Source organism: Trichomycterus rosablanca, chromosome 14 (assembly GCF_030014385.1).
Source record: "Trichomycterus rosablanca isolate fTriRos1 chromosome 14, fTriRos1.hap1, whole genome shotgun sequence".
Lineage (NCBI taxonomy): Eukaryota > Metazoa > Chordata > Actinopteri > Siluriformes > Trichomycteridae > Trichomycterus > Trichomycterus rosablanca.
In genome coordinates, this window is record NC_086001.1 from 21510890 (window position 1) to 21524172 (window position 13283).

The following is a 13283-nucleotide window of genomic DNA, read 5'->3' on the forward strand; positions in this document are numbered from 1 at the left end:
GCTATAGCTAGTTTTTTTTTTAGCTTCAAGCTAAAGTAATGCTAGCCAAGTTATCTAGCTAGTTCTACTTACTTTGTAAATTGGGGGGGTGTATGCAAACAGGAGTGTAACTTATACTCAGTGAAGATGTAAAAAAAAAATCAGTCGAATTATTATATACAAAAAGCAACTATATGCTACAATAAATCGATGGCTTTGACGGGTAGAAGAGCAGCGTCTCAGGCTATAGCTTACAAAACCATTGAGTGTCCGTTAACTGGTTCGCTCGCGCTAACCTTTTAAATTCGCCACGAAGATTCTAACTCATCGACGCGCACAATTAGTGTTTCGTGCTTGAGCTATAACTCCTAATGAGATGATTTGTTAGTTCAGTGTTGGTATAAAAAGTGAGAACTTTTTAAAATATACAGGGATATGGATTTTAAATGCCAGTATTGGTAATCACTGGACTCCATTTCATGCCACCTATAGCTAATGTCTGTAAATATTTCACTTTAAGTTAAACGTATTTGGTCGTTTCTAAGACAAAGTTGTTTTCTCCCTCATTAAATGCTAGTGGAATTCTTTAACGCTTATATATCGTAAGATGGTTCTCCAGTCTTATCCATAAATGGCTAGTGTGGCTGCAGGTTTAAACATCAACTAAGCAGAAACATACCTGATTCCTTATCAGTTGGTCTAATTGAAATTAAATGGCAACATGATTTAAAATGATGAAATTAGGTGTGCTTGCCTAAGGCATATGCATGCTTATCGTGTTAACCAAACTACACGTGCTTATGCATGCAAGTATTAAGAGCATATGAGATTAGATGTGTTAGTATAAGAACATGTATTCGATCAAAGGCAGGTTGTCCTTCTGTAGTCGGTGTCAATATTAGTAACTGGGTTTAAGCTGGATTGCTCTCTGACAGACCCATAGTTTTTCCTAAAGCTGTAAATCTTTTTGTGAAAATATTCAGAACAAAATATGAATGCCAACATTGGGCATTGAATGTACCCATAAATTTAGGATGGTTCTTGGCATTTTTTTCCATTTTCCATCAAATATATACATCTTTCTTAGTAACAGGGTAGCTTCTTGTCTTCATTTCATAGCTTCATGTTCATGCGTTCATTTAATGTGACGTCAACAGCTCCCTTTATTAATGATCAAATGTTTTCTAATGCCTGAACAATTATATGCAATTTTTCTTTGTCCTGTTTGCAGAACTTAGGTGGTTGTGGAGAATCAGATGACTGGTCTCTTCCAGACATTGGTTGTGAGATCTTTGGCAGTAAATACAGACACCCTTCTAGTGAAAGGTCCTCACTTCCGCTGAAGAGAAAGAAGTTGGTTAATGACTCCTAGGCACACAGGGTGCATGTAGGTAACTCATGTGTATATAGCCACTCTGGCCTTTTTATCCTTTTTTTTTTTTTTAAGTAAGCCATATGTGACTCATGCAAATATTTGTAAAATACCTCCACAGTACAGTTCTGCACACGCATTGAACTAGTGTTCGGAGTTCAACAGTGTTTTAAATGTGGTTGATTGGAAATGTTGCATCCATATTGTCGCAAGATGAAACATTCTTTGCTTTTTTAAAAGCCCTGCCCTCAATCGGTATCTGCCCAGTCGTTCACATTTGAAACTTTGTCTACCTGTGAATTCTTGTCCACACAGCTGCACTGTGTAGCTCAAAGTGAGAATGAATCCACTGAGCTTCTGGATGTGGGACTGACCTCAGAACTTCATGTATCGCTTGTAAAACTCAGGGAGGTAACATAAGTTAATCTGTGTGATTAAACTGCTTGATACAGCTCGGGAAAGGCAACACTTGAAGAATAGGAATGGCATTGTGTGGCTCCTGGTGAAATATTAAGCACTAAAAATTCCATCACTTTGGATGTGATTTCTTTAGCCTTCCGGTTGCTGTACTTTTGGTATTGGTCAAATGTGGTCTCCACAGTTTGCTGGATTTTTTGTTTGTTTGTGGGTTTTACTAGCTGTGCTGTGTTCTGATCACTGTAATACTTACGTGCCTTGGGTGATGTACTCTTGAGTGTCGTGTCAGGTTAGTGGTGTTTAAAAACCTTTCTTTTGCCTCCCCCAGGAAGAATGTTCGTTTTGCATGTTTTACAGGTAGCTGTCTTTTGTCTGAGTTGGTAGAAACTTTCCATCTGATCACATTTTCTATCAGCACAGCAGCAAAATTAACACTGGTTTCTGTAGCCGTGCACAAGGTCTGTATCTTCATCTGGCAGTTGAACAATGGGTCCTCATGCAGAGCTGCTGCAATCCTTACATTGTGAAAATTGGCCGATGCTGTTACATAGCCAATCTGCTTTGTTCACTTCATGTCCAAACTCGAAACACTACATAAATAGTGAGGAATCTTTAAAAGGTTTAATACTACTCGAGAGAAATTTAACTGAAAAGACATTTGAAATTGATTGGATATTCACCTATTTGATCTTTTTGAAACATTTTTATTAAGTAAAAATAAAACTGCTATGAAACTGCAAAGTCTAACGCTAAACTTTAATGGAGTAGCATTTTAGGCTATTGAGGTCCTACCCAGTATTACAATCATTTTGCTCTCAAAAAGGCCTCAATTGTTTATGGTATGGTTTCCACAAGATGTTGGAAACATTCCTTTGAGATTGTGGTGCTTGTTGACAAGGTTGTCATCCAATTGCTGCAGAGCTTTCAGGTGCACTTACATGTTACCAATCTCCCCTTCTGCCAGATCACAAAGGTGCTCTACTGGATTAAAACCTGGTAACTAGGAAGCCCACTAAAGAACACTTAACTCATGTTCATAAAATCAAATCACGCTGGAAGTAGTCATTACAAGATGGTAAACTGGTCATCAAAGTGTGCACATGGTCAGCAACAACACTCTACTGTAGTTGTGGTAATACACAATAGTCTGTGGTATTTAAGTGATGAATGAATGAATTGATATAAATAGACCCAAAGTATGCAAAGAGGCTGCAGTGGGCACAGGCTCATCAAAACTGGACAGTTGAAGACTGAGAAAACATAGCCTGGTCTGATTAAAACATAATTTCTGCTGAGGTACACAGATGGTAGGGTCAGAATTTGACACAGCTTGAATCCATAAACCCAGCCTGCCTTGTGTATATAGAATGTCACAGACTGTTTGAGTATTGTTGCTGACCATGTGCATCCTTTCATTTCACTTTTAATTGAACAAACTGATTACAATGATTACAATTACTCCCTTTTTTCTTCTTTCTTTATTAGTGACTCAATTTCATTTTTGACAGCACTTGGAAATGGATGCTGAAATTCCAAATCCCAATCCTGGTCACCTTTGGTAAGTTCTCTTGGTCATTTGTATGGTTGTTAACTGGACTGCCTATAATGAATCATCTTATTTATAGTTTTTTCCTTAATGCTGTTATATTTTCTACTGGTGAATAGATTTCTGTTTTTGAACTGTGATATGAGCTCAATTTTATGGCCCACATACAATGACCAGCTTAGGTTTGCTTTCAGTCTTAAATTATCAATTAATAACAAGCACAACAGCATTTGCTAAATGTGAATTAAATTTCGATTGGACAGTTTAACCAATAATCGTAACTCTGCAATGCTTCCTATTGAGCCTCCAACACACTCTCACTCAGCAGATGTTAACAGCTGTAGATCATTCTGAAATGGCAGACGAATGTTAACATTAAACAAAAAGTTTGGAATAAACGTTGCCTGTTACATTTCCTGTTTCAAAAGTGCTCATCAAATCTCAAGCCGTCACATCATAAGATTAAAACTTTGTTGCCATGGTAATCATTTAATTAGACTTCTCACTTTTATTAAGATGATGGTATATAAACAGAACTCCATACAGCTTGGTAATCTCAGATCCTGCTGTTTCAACGGAACAAATGTTTGATAGTAAGGTGAGCAAAGCATGTTCTAGTGGACATGCTGCACCAGTTACTGAAGGAACCTCTCCTCTGACTGGTTATCAATGCCCAATTTCACTGCTCATTTGCAAAAAATGCAGAGCTGAACTTCATTGCATAACTCAAAATTGCAGTACTACTTACAAATGAATGAGTTCTGGCTGCTTTGTTAGTTCCATCACTGGCATGCTGAGTAATAAACTTTCACCAAAACCCTTGTGGTTAAGTGAAGGCAGCAGTGTAAACTTCTTTCAGCTCTGTGCAAATTACTGTAGCATATCACAGTGCTCAAACAATGAGATACTACAGCTATAATTTAGGATTCAGGCATTCCGGAGAGACAAATGGTAAAAATTTTACAAACAACTGATGGTTAATTAAAAGGAAACTCAAATTGCAGTATATCACAGTGCTCAAACACTTCTGAATATTACAGAAACTGTTGGTATGTGTGTGATACAGACAGAAGCTCTGTTAGCCAGCTGATAGAGTAAAAAAAAAAAAAAAGGTTAGCTATACTATTTGGGCCCAACTGATGACCGTGACCCAAATGGAGCATTATGTTGGCCAGCTGCAGCAGAGCTCTCACACAGCATCCTTAGTTCAGGTGCTTTATTAAGCTTATGCAGTGGAAGTGAGTTTACACTGCTTTCTTTTAGCTGGAGGGAAGCACAGGCTTTTTTGTCGATGTTACATTTCTCAAAAACTTAAACCTCATTCGAATCTTAAGACATTTAGTTGAATGTTGAAAGTTAAATATAAGTAATACAAAGTGTATTTTCCAGATGAAGTGTTTTGTTGCAGCAGTGCACACACACCAATGCACACAGTTATAAGAACACTTCCTTCTACTACTTGTAGAATTTCTACAGTGCACCTTTTTTGTATTGTAAATCTTGCTATTTTTGTTTCTAGGTGAATGCAGACATCATATGTGTTGCCTGTAGCAGCCATGCAAGGGGTTTGAGTTGTCTTGAACGTTTCTGATGAGTGGAGTTTTAACCCAATTTCCATCTGCTTCACCTGTACTGCGTGGATTCTTGACCATTTCTGCATGGTAGTATAAAAACTGCTACCCTCCTCGCTCCTGTAATGCAGACCACATTTACAGCTTCGTAAAGTGTTTAATTACTTTGACTCTTGCTGAACTTTAAATTTGTGCATGTCGCAACACGCATGGAACACATGAGCAAAGAAGAGTGTAACATTTCTGAAGGCATTGATCTATGCTACTTCTGTTACTATTTGCAATAAAAAAGTGTGCTTACCTTCAACGTGTCTTGCTTCGTTTTCATTTTGCGATGTTGAACTTGGGTCCATCAGGTCATCAAATGCCACATACAGTCTTTTGCTGAGTTATCCATGTTTTGTTTTGATTTTGTAATGTAACTCAGGAAGTATGAAAAGTAAACAAAGATCTTGTCCAGCTACTGGACAATTTATGACCTAATTTTCAGGGCTTGGTATAAGGTGTGAATTCATGCATGCTGCAATTAGTCCAAGTCTAATGTACACGTGTGTGTGTATAAATATTTTTTTACTATATTAAGTAGATTAAATATTCAAATGTCTAAACTTTTCTTAGCAGAGGTAAGATCCACGAATGTTATACTTTCCATTAACTTTAAAGAAACCTTTATTTTTCTTACATGTACTTGATCCTTTATTTAGCTCTGTTTAGACAAGTATGAGGTTTCCTAGTTGCACTAATGAAGAATAAATGCATATGGTCATATGTACAATTCAGCTTGGCCACTGCAGAAATGCTGCATTGTGTTTCTCAATCAACAACGTAATGAATGGTGTGGGGTGTATTTTTTTTTTTTTTCCCTTTTTCCCTCCCCACTTTTATTTCATCCTTCTCCAAAGGTAGGTCACGTCTGTCTACCTGTATGAACTGGTGAGCCCTGCGACCTCGCCCCGTGTAGTTATGTCGTAAGTGCGAGTTAATAAAGAGGTTAAAAAAACCCAGTAATAATTCTACCTTCCAGTGTACTGAATACAATACTAACTACTTTTTCATGTTGTGAGCATATGGTGTGAAAGTTCGACAGCTCGGGTGAAAATTGCTGCATAATGCAGATGTCAAAAAGACGTATATGTGTATGTGTTCAGTATGTAGAACGCGGTGATGATGATAAGACCAATGTAAGATCAAGTTAAATAGAACGCGATGCATTTAAGATGTTCCGACCTTTTCCAGACGTCTCTGAGACGTATATGTGCTATCAGGGATATTTCCATACTAAATAGTACGAAAGCAGTATGCGAGAGCGGTTTGTGTTCGAATACGTAGAATCATTAATCAGTAAGCATAAAGTACCTGGATCACTTACTGCCTAGGCAGCCATTTTTGAGTATACAAACGATGCACACTAGCGTTCCGAAATCGAAGCAGGGATTCAAAAACTTTTTCCATGACAAAATTCCACCTGTAACCACTTTTGAGTATACTGTTCTTTAACAAAATAGTCAAATAATGAATATTATTTGATTCATAATTAGCTTTAAGTAAGTAACATTGTGCTACCAAATAAACTCAAACTAAATGCATGAATGTTTAAAATAAGCATTATTATTTCCCATTATATTATTAAGCATTATTAGTTCCAATAAACACAACTTACATCTAGCAAAAATTAAAAGTAAATAAGTATTGTATAACTTACCTTTCTGAAACCGCATGTGAAGCACCGTTCCAAATGAGCCCCTGGTTTGCAGACCATTAAGGCACAAGGACAAACCCCGCGTTTGTCCTTGTGCCTTAATGCGCATGTGCAATCAGCCAATTACACAATCAGCATTGTGTAACTGAAAATTGATTGTTCTGTTAACTCAGAGAATCTTGTTGGCACAATATCAGGGTGAAATCTGTTGGCCCAACATGTTTTTGCTTGTTCATGCTAAGTAATTCAGATTTCCTTGTTTCAGTAACTCAAAATCCCAAATCAGGTTAACGAAACGTAGTTGCTTTTTTTACAGTGTGGCAGTGTTTGGTTTTGAGTGAAGATAAAATAGTTTTGAGTCGATAGTTTGATTTTGCAGGATAAGTCAGAGGTTTTGTGAAAGTAGCTTACATTTTGGGTTTTGTGTTTACTGTTTTGAGAAAAGGAGAGGAGCTTTCAGGAAATGTGTTTTAGCAATTGAGAAAAACTGTAAGTACACATGTAATGTTGTACAACACTATGTAGTTAAATACATTGAATAAAAAGTAGGATATCGCTTTTATTGTCCTACCAGAATGACAACTTTGAAGCCCAGATCAATAGGACCTGGTACTTAGAGAAGGCTCACTTGTTTGTTAGTTTAAGTCCAAAAGTAGGTGTGGCCAGTACGGGGATCGAACCCGCGACCTTGGCGTTATTAGCACCACACTCTAACCAACTGAGCTAACCGGCCAGTTAGTCCGGTTTCTCTTTAAATCTTTGTACATAATTCTACACTACCTCCATTCAACCAGCTACATGGCAGCACAAAAACCATTTGAGATTCTGCACACTTTTAGTGAAGATCTGCAGAAATGAGCGGCTCCTAAACTGAATTTGGTCGTTATTGCGCCAGAAATGCAGCAGTTTCAGGTTATTTTAATGATCCGAGATCTCAGTCCTGCTTCAGACATCGCTGTCTAGTCATTTCTTATGTTCAGACTTTCTTAATACACATCTAAGAGGTTTTGTGGGTTCTTATATGTGTGAACTATCTAAACTATACTGTATTGTGGTACATTCATTCAGCCTTCCTAAGTTTAGACCCGCCCACTCAAACACCAATTTGCCTCCACAGTGAGCCTGTATACAGAGAGTGTGTGTGTGTGTGTGTGTGTGTGTGTGTGTGTGTGTGTGTGTGTGTGTGTGTGTGTGTGTGTGTGTGTGTGTGTGTGTACCGTCCAATGAAACAGCTGTGCTGTTGGCTGTACATGTGTCTCTGTGGTGCAATCGGTTAGCGCGTTCGGCTGTTAATAGAAAGGTTGGTGGCTCGAGCCCACCCAGGGACGAGAGTCTTTCATTGCACAACCTGCCTGTTGATTAAACCTCAGTGTATATTATCTGGAAACAGATGCTCTTCATATAGAAATATGCTTTACATTTGCTTGATGGTAATAACTCTTAGTTTAATAACTCTTATGTAAAAAGCATTGATCTAACAATCGGTGATAAGAAGACGCGATGTGTTTGTCTCAGTTGTTGTTTTTTTTAGTTCGTTAACGTGAGAAGCGTTTTGCGCTTCGGTTTCACCACGACTCTCGGTCCACAGACGGACGTCACGGTTCGGGCTGAAAAATCAAGTATTCTGTGGTGCCAGATTGGCCCCCTAGTTCTCTGTCTGGAACCTCTTTTTTTGGTGGAAACACACATTTGTTTGTGAAGTGCAGTGTGTTAGAAAACAGCTGTGCATTTATTTGAAAGTCACATATGCATTTGCAACAGTGGTGTTTTGTATTTGTAAATCACAATGTGTGCGTTAAATAGTCATGTTTTTATTTGTGCATCGTGTTGTGTTTGTTTACAAATCATATCATATTTACAGAATACGTTCTGTTTATTTGCGAGGTTTTGGCACTAAATTACCTCCATATACGATTACTTCAATGAATTTTTACTTAAGTACGAGTAAAGTTACTAGCCTAAAAATCTACTCAAAATCTACTTAAAATCTACTAAAGTAAAAAGTAACTCATTTAAAATGTACTCAGAGTAAACGTTACTTATTACTTTTTTAACAGAGAGGGGGTCTCCTGTGGAATGCAAACATAACAAGTGGATATAAATCTCACAATACTTGTTGTTAATTAAAATAGAATAGAATAAACATGTTGATACAACATTTACAACATTTAGGGATGTGTAATGTGTCATTTTAGTTCCATAAAACATTTTAAACTGTATAACCACCGTGTCGTAGAATGATTTGATTCTATTGAACGGCCCTTTAAACTGAAAGGGCCCGATTTGCACTGCTGGGAGTCATTATATATACGGCTCTTGAAAATGAACCGAGTAAAAGATCCGACTCCCCATCTCAGAATTCACTGCAGCAGTTTCCCAGACACATTTTTTTTTTTTTTGCGTTTTTTTTTATTTTACTCAGTAACGGATGTTATTTAAAATGTAGCGAATTACAATTCCCAATACAAAACATACAGGGGTTGGACAAAATAACTGAAACACCTGTCATTTTAGTGTGGGAGGTTTCATGGCTAAATTGGACCAGTCTGGTGGCCAATCTTCATTAATTGCACATTGTACCAGTAAGAGCAGAGTGTGAAGGTTCAATTAGCAGGGTAAGAGCACAGTTTTGCTCAAAATATTGCAATGCACACAACATTATGGGTGACATACCAGAGTTCAAAAGAGGACAAATTGTTGGTGCACGTCTTGCTGGCGCATCTGTGACCAAGACAGCAAGTCTTTGTGATGTATCAAGAGCCACGGTATCCAGGGTAATGTCAGCATACCACCAAGAAGGACAAACCACATCCAACAGGATTAACTGTGGACGCAAGAGGAAGCTGTCTGAAAGGGATGTTCGGGTGCTAACCCGGATTGTATCCAAAAAACATAAAACCACGGCTGCCCAAATCACGGCAGAATTAAATGTGCACCTCAACTCTCCTGTTTCCACCAGAACTGTCCGTCGGGAGCTCCACAGGGTCAATTTACACAGCCGGGCTGCTATAGCCAAACCTTTGGTCACTCGTGCCAATGCCAAACGTCGGTTTCAATGGTGCAAGGAGCGCAAATCTTGGGCTGTGGACAATGTGAAACATTTATTGTTCTCTGATGAGTCCACCTTTACTGTTTTCCCCACATCCGGGAGATTTACGTTGTGGAGAAGCCCCAAAGAAGCATACCACCCAGAAGCGTACCACCTGTGGACAATGTGAAACATTTATTGTTCTCTGATGAGTCCACCTTTACTGTTTTCCCCACATCCGGGACATTTACGGTGTGGAGAAGCCCCAAAGAAGCGTACCACCCAGACTGTTGCATGCCCAGAGTGAAGCATGGGGGTGGATCAGTGATGGTTTGGGCTGCCATATCATGGCATTCCCTTGGCCCAATACTTGTGCTAGATGGGCGCGTCACTACCGAACCATTCTGGAGGACCATGTGCATCCAATGGCAGTGCCGTGTATCAGGATGACAATGCACCAATACACACAGCAAGACTGGTGAAAGATTGGTTTGATGAACATGAAAGTGAAGTTGAACATCTCCCATGGCCTGCACAGTCACCAGATCTAAATATTATTGAGCCACTTTGGGGTGTTTTGGAGAAGCGAGTCAGGAAACGTTTTCCTCCACCAGCATCACGTAGTGACCTGGCCACTATCCTGCAAGAAGAATGGCTTAAAATCCCTCTGACCACTGTGCAGGACTTGTATATGTCATTTCCAAGACGAATTGACGCTGTATTGGCCGCAAAAGGAGGCCCTACACCATACTAATGAATTATTGTGGTCTAAAACCAGGTGTTTCAGTTATTTTGTCCAACCCCTGTACTTAAGTAAAAGTAAAATTACAGGCTGTAAAATCTACAAGTACACAAAAAACGACTCAATTACAGTAACACGAGTAAATGTAATTCGTTACTTTCCACCTCTGTAAAATACTTCCCACACTCTTAACAGTGATGTGGTTTCTCTATGTGAATACGCTGATGCCGTTTGAGACTATTTTCATGAGCAAAACTCTTTCCACACACTGAGCAGTGATACGGTTTCTCTCCTGTGTGAATACGCTGGTGTACTTTAAGCGCAGTACTTTGATTAAAAATCTTTCCACACTCTGAGCAGTGATACGGTTTCTCTAGTGTGTGAATACGCTGGTGTACTTTAAGGGCACTACTTTGATTAAAAATCTTTCCACACTCTGAGCAGTGATACGGTTTCTCTCCTGTGTGAATACGCTGGTGGTTTTGAAGGTTACCCCATTGAGCAAAACTCTTTCCACACTCTGAGCAGTGATACGGTTTCTCTCCTGTGTGAATACGCTGGTGTTCTTGGAGATTACTCCATTGAGTAAAACTTTTTCCACACTGTGAGCAGTGATACGGTTTCTCTCCTGTGTGAATACGCTGGTGTACTTTAAGGGCACTACTTTGAGTAAAACTCTTTCCACACTCAGTGCAGTTATACGGTTTCTCTCCTGTGTGAATACGCTGGTGTTTTTGAAGGGTGCTATGTTCAGCAAAACTCTTTCCACACTCTGAGCAGTGATACGGTTTCACTGCTGTGTGAATATGCTTGTGTTGTTGGAGTGTAGTCTGATGAGAAAAACTCTTTCCACACACTGAGCAGTAATATGGCTTCTCTTCAGTGTGAACACGCTGGTGTACTTTAAGGGAACTAATTTGAGTAAAACTCTTTCCACACTCTAAGCAGTGATAGGGCTTCTCTCCTGTGTGAATACGCTGGTGTTGTTGAAGTGTAGTCTGATGAGAAAAACTCTTCCCACACTCTGAGCAGTGATATGGCTTCTCTCCTGTATGAATGCGCTGGTGTCGTTGGAGATTACCCTGCGTAGTAAAACTCTTCCCACACTCTGAGCAGTGATATGGATTCTCTCCTGTGTGAATGCGCTGGTGTCGTTGGAGATTACCCTGCGTAGTAAAACTCTTCCCACACTCTGAGCAGTGATGAAAGTTCTTCATGTTTATGCTTTGATAAGACTGTAGAAACTGTTTCCTTGGAAAGCAACAGAAACAAAGAAACAAGTCAATTAATTAGAATTACTTTAATTACATTAATACCACAATAATATTAAACTCTTCACCTAGTAATAAAAACATTAAATTCACTTCACGTCTAAGTGAGAATCTGAATTCAAAGAACATCAGAATAAAATACTTATAAATACTGCAGATATCAATAATTAAATAACTTTAAATAACTTGATATAAATAAAGATATAAGAGATCTGACTTTCTCAACATCAGTCCTGCACCAAGCAAATCTAATCCAGTTCATGACAGGACTAATAATTAGCTCACAAGTGTAAATCTTTGGTGTGCTGGGAGTAAAAAAGGCTTCATAAAACACCACAATTATGAGCATAAAGCTATTTTAAGCTGTCTGAATATATTAACCTAATAATATTAAATAACATAATAAAATAAAAAGAACAACAAATGCAACATAAATGTAAAAAAACTAACAAGAAAACCCTTTACCTTCCTGTTAGAATCCTGGCAGCCACTTTAACAAAGCTGGTGTCTCCAGCAGGTCGTTTCTAATGAAGAACGTGCAGAAGATCCTTCTTACCAAGTGACTCAGCTACAAGTCTAGAGTTTAGTCCTTAAATAGAGCTGAGGACAAAGACCCAACACCAGTTCAAAACTCTGCATTGGTCAATCATCAGCCAACCATTCACACCTTCTTGTGTGAAGTACTAGCTCATTATCTATGGAACATGTGCAAATGAAGTAGATGGAGCCACAAAGCATGATGGGTGAAGTCAAACTACACCTATTTATCTCAGCAGAGAAGTTATTTACATTTAATCCTAAACACAAACAAGGAATTGAAAGGCTATTCTGTAAAGTGAAATGACATGAACTTAGATAAAGCTTTTATGATAAGAATCTAAGTCATGTAAAATGCTGTATGTATATTTGTGTGAATTAGTTTCTACTGTATATGAGGAACAATAAGAAAACTATAACAGGAAACAGATTTTATTATTATTAATTTTTTTTTTTAAGCACTTTCTACATTCTGAGCAGTGATATGAGCTCATTGAGGAAACATAAAGATTAATAAAGAAATGGAAATAAAAACCTGAAAATAAGAGCTTTAACTTCCGTTCATATCCTGTTAAAACAGCTGAGAATGAGAGCAGTTCATAACTACAGGAACACAGACTGTACTTGTACTCGGTCTGTTTACCTCCAGCAGCGACTGCCCCAACCTTATATGCAGTTGATTTGCATAACGACTGATCACCTGCCGTTGCATAACAATGGAACCGGTCATCAGGTCCATATGCAATTCACAACTGGGGTAAATGTGTGTCTTTTTCCCCAATCATGTGTAAAAGACACACATGGCCATTGTCATTAATGGTCATTGTGAACTGCATATGGACCTGATCACGGGTTCCATTGTTATGCAATGGGAGGCGATCTGTCGTAAACATAAATAAAATTTTATTAAAAAAACAATATTAAACAATAAAACAACAAAACCCTTTCAATGGATGAAATAAATAGAGAAGAAAATGTAGAACCTGAAATAAAAATGCAAACTAAACCTTTCTATAAACATTTACTAGGAAAAGTGAAGGTACAACCTAAAGCTAACACATACTAAGCTACCGCTTACAGCCACACCTGAATCAGATAAAGACAGACATGGGAACCAGGTG

General features: G+C 38.4%; 1 protein-coding gene and 1 non-coding gene across 2 annotated transcripts in view; one reads left to right on the forward strand and one right to left on the reverse strand.

The window, feature by feature from the left end:
• The window catches only part of LOC134326199 (zinc finger protein 850-like), a gene marked incomplete at its 5' end in the record, with an annotated part of 94905 nt that overhangs the window by 42833 nt on the left and 38789 nt on the right, over nt 1-13283 (forward strand). The window lies entirely within an intron of this gene.
• trnai-aau (transfer RNA isoleucine (anticodon AAU)) lies at nt 7244-7317 on the reverse strand. The gene has a single exon. It is a non-coding gene; the product is annotated as a tRNA-Ile (tRNA).